Here is a 6,174-nt window from a genome sequence, read left to right on the forward strand (position 1 = left end):
GTGCCTGAATCCTTTCTTTGCTGCTTTGGGTAATTGCCAAGAAAAGAGACACCGATAGCTCGGTCCATTCTTTACACAGAAGCAGTTTCGGAGCATTATGTCAAAATGGAGATAGGAAAGACTTGACATCAGAGGAAATACCCTTCCCCCTACTTCTCCTGCCTCTTAGGCAATTTCCTCTGAGTCTTTAAAGGGTTCCTTTCATTCCTTATTTCCCTCCCTAGGGTTTCCTCCCAAGCTTTCTTCCCTCACAGTTACGAACTCCCAGGCCCGAGTCACAGGGTCTCAGCGCTGTAGGATGTCACCACTTCTCTGAATGACTGTGAAGTCTGTTTTCTCCTCTCTGGGGTGAAGCCACATCTCTGGCCCAGGACCCACTGTCATCTGTAGAAAGAGAAGCACCCAGGAACCTCAGAGGCCCCATGACTGCAGCCTCGGCTGAACTCCACCCAGGAAACCCTCTCCTTTTCCTGGCATATTCTTTTCAACACAGTGCACTGTCTTGGCCGACAGGGGATGACACTGGGACCTGGGGAGGGACCAGGCCCTCGGTGTGGGTGATCCCAGCTCCTCAAGGGAAGGTGCGGGTCTGATGTCCTGCTCCTGCCCTATTTCCCTGAGACCCAGCTCCCACTCCTCCTGCAGTTACAGACATCTCATCCTGGATCCCTTAACTACAGGGACTGTATTTTACAACTCTGAATCAGAAGGTATATTCAGAGCAGGATACAACATCTGTGTTACCCCCTCTGGCCCCTGCCACTCTCAGCTGGCAGGTTTCTGTGATCAATTTGGGGGTCATCTCCTGGTTGTACAATCAGGACCCCCAAGAAGTTACTGAACTTGGCCTTGGTCCAGCCATGCTTCCTTACTCAGTGGTCCTTGATGGAGGTATTAGGAGAAGGACATTGGTGGCGGGAAGGCAGAAAGAACATCCTCTTCTTCTGGTTTGGACCTGAACTTCCAGAGCAGAGTCTCTGGCAAAATGAATTTAGTGATGAGGCTTTCAGTCCAAGAGAGCCTCTCCTTTGCTTTAAATCCAAACCGAGGTCTCAGGAGCATGCTGACCTCCAGCTAGTGAACAGATATGGGAAGAAGGAGAGAAGAGGGCGCGAGGCAGAGGAGCTCAGCCAGAGACCACATCCTGGTTGAGGATGGAGGAGGAAGGAGAGCGAGCTAGTGTTCTGAGCATTTGTGAGCGGGTCTTGAATAGAATAGCCGTGGTTGGGGCTAGATGTGGCCCCTCGGTGTCAGGGAATCTAAGCCAGAGGACTATCATGCCGTCCTTGGGGGAAGTGAGGAAAAGCAAGCTTCTTCCCAGGTAGTGGGGTATTCTGAGCTTTCTCAGCAGAAGCAGAGACGTGATGGAATACAAAATAGGATGACTCCTGAAACCAGCTGGGAAAGTGATGAAACATGGTCAGGGTTCTATCTCATCTCTAATCCTATGTGTCAATCACAAACCTCTCAGAGACTGTTTACTAAAATGGGGAAGGAAACAGCCTGGCCCGTCTCCTGGAGACCAGAACACCACCCCCACCATTTGACTTGACTCTGCCTTTTCTCTGCCTTAGTCCTGTTCCCTCCCCCGTCACTCCTTCCCCAAAATGAAGCAGAGTTCTCTCCCCAAGGCCTCTTCTAGGCCACGACAGGGGAGCCTGTCAACCATGGTAGTACCATGAACTATGAGCCCTTATACTAACGTGTCCCCAGTAGCTGTCATTTGCCAGAGGAGGAGATGGTTGGATGGCATCACTGACTCAACGGACATGAGTTTGAACAAACTCCTGGAGACAGTGGAGGACAGGGAGGCCTAGCTGCTGCAGCCCATGGGGTCACAAAGAGTTGGACATGACTTAGCGACTGAATAACAACACCAGGTACATGTAGATAAGAAGGCAGACAGGACTTCTTTGGTAGTCCAGTGTTAAGAATCTGCCTGCCAATGCAGGGGATGCGGGTTTGATCCCTGGTCGGGGAACTAAGATCCCGCATGCCACAAGGCAACTAAGCCTGTGCTGCGGTTACTGAGCTCTCACTAGTGGTCTGTAACTAGAAACCCCAGTGCAGTCACAATTTAAATAAACAAATAAGAAAACAGAGCCATTTCTACCTTCCAGAAGCTGTTCTGGGCAGCATGCTAAACTGCTCACTACATCAGCTGAAACCTACTCACCATGTGCATCTGTGGAGCATATAAAAACCAAAGAAATAAAAAGCAGGATTCTTAAAATAGGGTGGCTTGAATCCAAGTGGAAAAATTACGACCATGAGTTCAGTTCAGCTCAGTTACTCAGTCATATCTGACTCCTTGCGACTCCATGAACCACAGCACACCAGGCCTCCCTGTCCATCACCAACTCCCAGAGTCCACCCAAACCCATGTTCATTGGGTCGGTGATGCCATCCAACCATCTCCTCCTCTGGCATCCCCTTCTCCTCCTGCCCCCAATCCCTCCCAGCATCAGAGTCTTTTCATATGAGTCAGCTCTTCGCATGAGGTGGCCAAAGTATTGGAGTTTCAGCTTCAACATCAGTCCATCCAATGAACACCCAGGACTGATCTCCTTTAGGATGGACTGGTTGGATCTCCTTGCAGTCCAAGGGACTCTCACGAGTCTTCTCCAACACCACAGTTCAAAAGCATCAATTCTTCATCGCTCAGCTTTCTTTATAGTCCAACTCTCACATCCATACATGACCACTGGAAAAACCATTTTTTTATGACCATATGTAATAATAATTAATAGCGCTAATAAGTAAAGGGTATCAAATTGGGTGAAAATCAGATTGGAATAATTTTCTGCTTATAAGAGATATCCTGAAGTAAAATGCCACAAAAGCCTAAACTAATAGGAAAACTTACCACAATGTAAATTTTTAAAAAGATGACAATATTTAACAACAATTTATCCAAACTTTGTCTTACTAGGTGCTCAGTTGTGTTCCTTGCACTAAATGCCATTTATCCCAAGTTAGAGATTTTATAGCGATAAAAGAATGAGTCATACAGATGTCTGTTTTTACTTTATTGGTTTTTATTATGAAAGCAGGACATGATGCTTGAGTGAAAGTTACAGGTGTGGGTCCCCCTCCCCTCAACCTCAACACCTCTCTCCCAAGCTGAGCCTGCTCAGATGTATCTCCTTCCAGAATTTTCCCTTAGTCCTATACCACACATTTAATACTTAAAAAAAAAATGGAGATTATATTCAACTATTTTTCTTTTCTTAATATATATTCTGGGTCTTTTCCCAGGTCACTTTATGTATGTCCCAGGTCACTTTATGTATGTTCTTTCTGTGTCTGTGTCCTTTATTATTATTTTAAACAATATAGTTATTTGGCTATGCCAAGCCTTAGCTGCGGCACCTGGGATCTTCAGTCTTCCTTTTGATATACAGGACCTAGTTACCTGACCAGGGATGGAACCCAGGCCGTCTGCATGGGGAGAGTGGAGCCTTGGCCACTGGACCACCAGGTAAGTCCCGAGCCTTTATTTTATATTGTTGTCTTTTAATGTGAACAGTTTCCCTGCATGCATATTTCAGATTGCTTCTATTTCTTTTTACCACTTCAAGAAACTGGCGGACATCCTTATGTGTTTCTCTGTGTATGCCATTGCAGGGTGAATTTCTAGAGGGAGGGTGTTGAGTTTCAGGCATATGTACTTTTTATGCTGTGATCACCGTTTCAGAAATTACATCATTTTATGCTCCCACAAGTGTTTAAGAGGGGACACTCTGCTCTTTCTTTCTCAGCAACATAGGTCGCTTTCATTCTTTTTACTTTTGCCAAAGTGATAAAAAAAATGGGGTCTTGCTGAGGTCTAAATCGCATTTTTGGGCAGACTAATGACGTTAAGTATCTTTTCATATATTTATCGGCCATTGTATTTCTTCGGTAAAACACCTTTTCAATGGGCATGAGAAATACCTATTTACAGAAAATGAGAACCAAGTGCAGTTTGAAATGTCAAGGGTTTTGTTATTACTTCTTAAGTCTTTAAAAAAGAATAGGCGTGGAGACAGAGTGGGAGAGTGAGGTTTCAGGAGTGGGGAAGAGAAATGGAGTCACGTTTATCAATCACACTGAAATCAGAAAAAAATAAAAAGTGTCCTATGAAGATGTGGTGAACCTAAGCGAGTCTGCAAATTTTTTTAAGCTTTCAGAAAATAAGCAGTTTTCATGTTAGGAAAATTGTCCTAGAAACAGAAAACATAATATGCTATTGAGTTCATTTTTATGAAGCAAATATAACAGTAATAATAAACCTTGATTACCAAGAAAGACAACTTATTATCATTTGTGGCTCTAAGATGAACATATTAAACACACTGCTAGAAAATAAAATCTATAACATACTGAAGCAAAATTCTGCAATAACAAAGTTGACATTTTTATGAACTATAAGGAAAATTTGATATATGTAAATTTATGCACATAATATACAATATTCATGGGCTAAACAGGAAAGGAAAATTATGGTCTTCTCATTGGAGTCTGAAAATTCAGCACCTAATCCTAATACAAATCTAGGAATAAAACATACTGCCTTTTCATGAAGAAAAGTAGTTTTTGTAAACCAGCTGCCAACAATACTGGAGTCAATTTCATAAAATTAAATAATTTAGGAATTAAGCTAACCCAATAAGGTATGGAACCAAAATAAGAAAAATAAATATTAAAAAATAGAAAAGAAAACCAGTATTAGGTATTCATAGAATATTCATTTCATAGTTACTGTAATTAGTAAAAATTCAGCAAAGCACAAGGGAAGTATTTTAAATGAATAATATTTCTACAGAGTAACAAAACAAGTTAGAAAACATGACATTATAAGATATTATTCATAGTAGCCTCAAAACAATTCAAAGTACCAAGGAAATAATGTTAGCACAAATGCAAAGAAGCAACAAATCTTAAATGAAAAATTTAAACGAGAAGCCCTGGGGAGGCTATACCAAGAGACTATTATTATTCACACTATATACAGAAATTAAAAGATGCTTGCTCCTTGGAAGAAAAGCTATGACCAACCTAGATAGCATATTAAAAAGCAGAGACATTACTTTGGTGACAAAGGTCCATCTAGTCAAAGCTATGGTTTTTCCAGTAGTCATGTATAGATGTGAGAGCTGGGACCATAAAGAAAGCTGAGTGCCAAATAATTGATGCTTTTGAACTATGGTGTTGGAGAAGACTCTTGAGAGTCCCTTGGACTGCAAGATCAAACCAGTCAATCTTAAAGGAAATCAGTCCTGAATATTCATTGGAAGGACTGATGCTGAAGCTGAAGCTCCAATACTTTGGCCACCTGATGCGAAGAATTGACTCACTGGAAAAGACCCTGATGCTGGGAAAGATTGAAGGCAGGAGAAGGGGACGACAGAGGATGAGATGGTTGGATGGCATCACTGACTACGGACATGAGTTTAAGCTGGTTCCAGGAATTGGTGATGGACAGGGAAGCCTGGCGTGCTGCAGTCCGTAGGGTTGCAATGAGTCGGACACGACTGAGCGACTGAACCAAACTGAACTGATATACTGAAATCTTCCCAATGGCCCACATTTGCAAATACAACAGCAAATAACTTCCTGCATCAAGTTTAACTAGAAAGGTAAGCTGTCCCCAGCCCCTGCATGGGTGTCATTGTCCACAGAAGCGCATGAAGCCAGCAAACAGAGGAGGACGAGGAGTTGACCATAGGCCTGGTCACTGGTCAGAGTGGAGACATCAACCAGGACAGAATCAGTGCCATTTTATAAAAAACCTGAATACCCCAACGGGCCACAATAAAGGAGCGTTTCTATAAACACAAAGTTACATCCTCTCTTGGTGAAACAGCACAGAGTCACCAAAAATATCCTCATGACAGTTGTGTAGCAATATGAAAAAAACTTGCCTTATAATATTACTACATTTAAAAAATAAGACAGACAGGGACTTCCCTGGCAGTCTGGTGGTTAGGACTTGGAACTTTCACTGCTGGGGCCCAGATTTGATCCCTGGCCAGGGAACCAAGATCCCACAAGACATGCAGCGTGGCAAAATAAAATAAAAAGACACAAAATGACAAGTATGTAATAAAAGTCATGAGGAAAGGAATATGCATTGGAAAAACAGGTAAATGAATAAAATCAAGAGATGTTGTGCTCTTAGGAGTGGATCTT

This window comes from Ovis canadensis, chromosome 3, assembly GCF_042477335.2.
Source record: "Ovis canadensis isolate MfBH-ARS-UI-01 breed Bighorn chromosome 3, ARS-UI_OviCan_v2, whole genome shotgun sequence".
In the NCBI taxonomy this organism is placed as follows: Eukaryota; Metazoa; Chordata; class Mammalia; order Artiodactyla; family Bovidae; genus Ovis; species Ovis canadensis.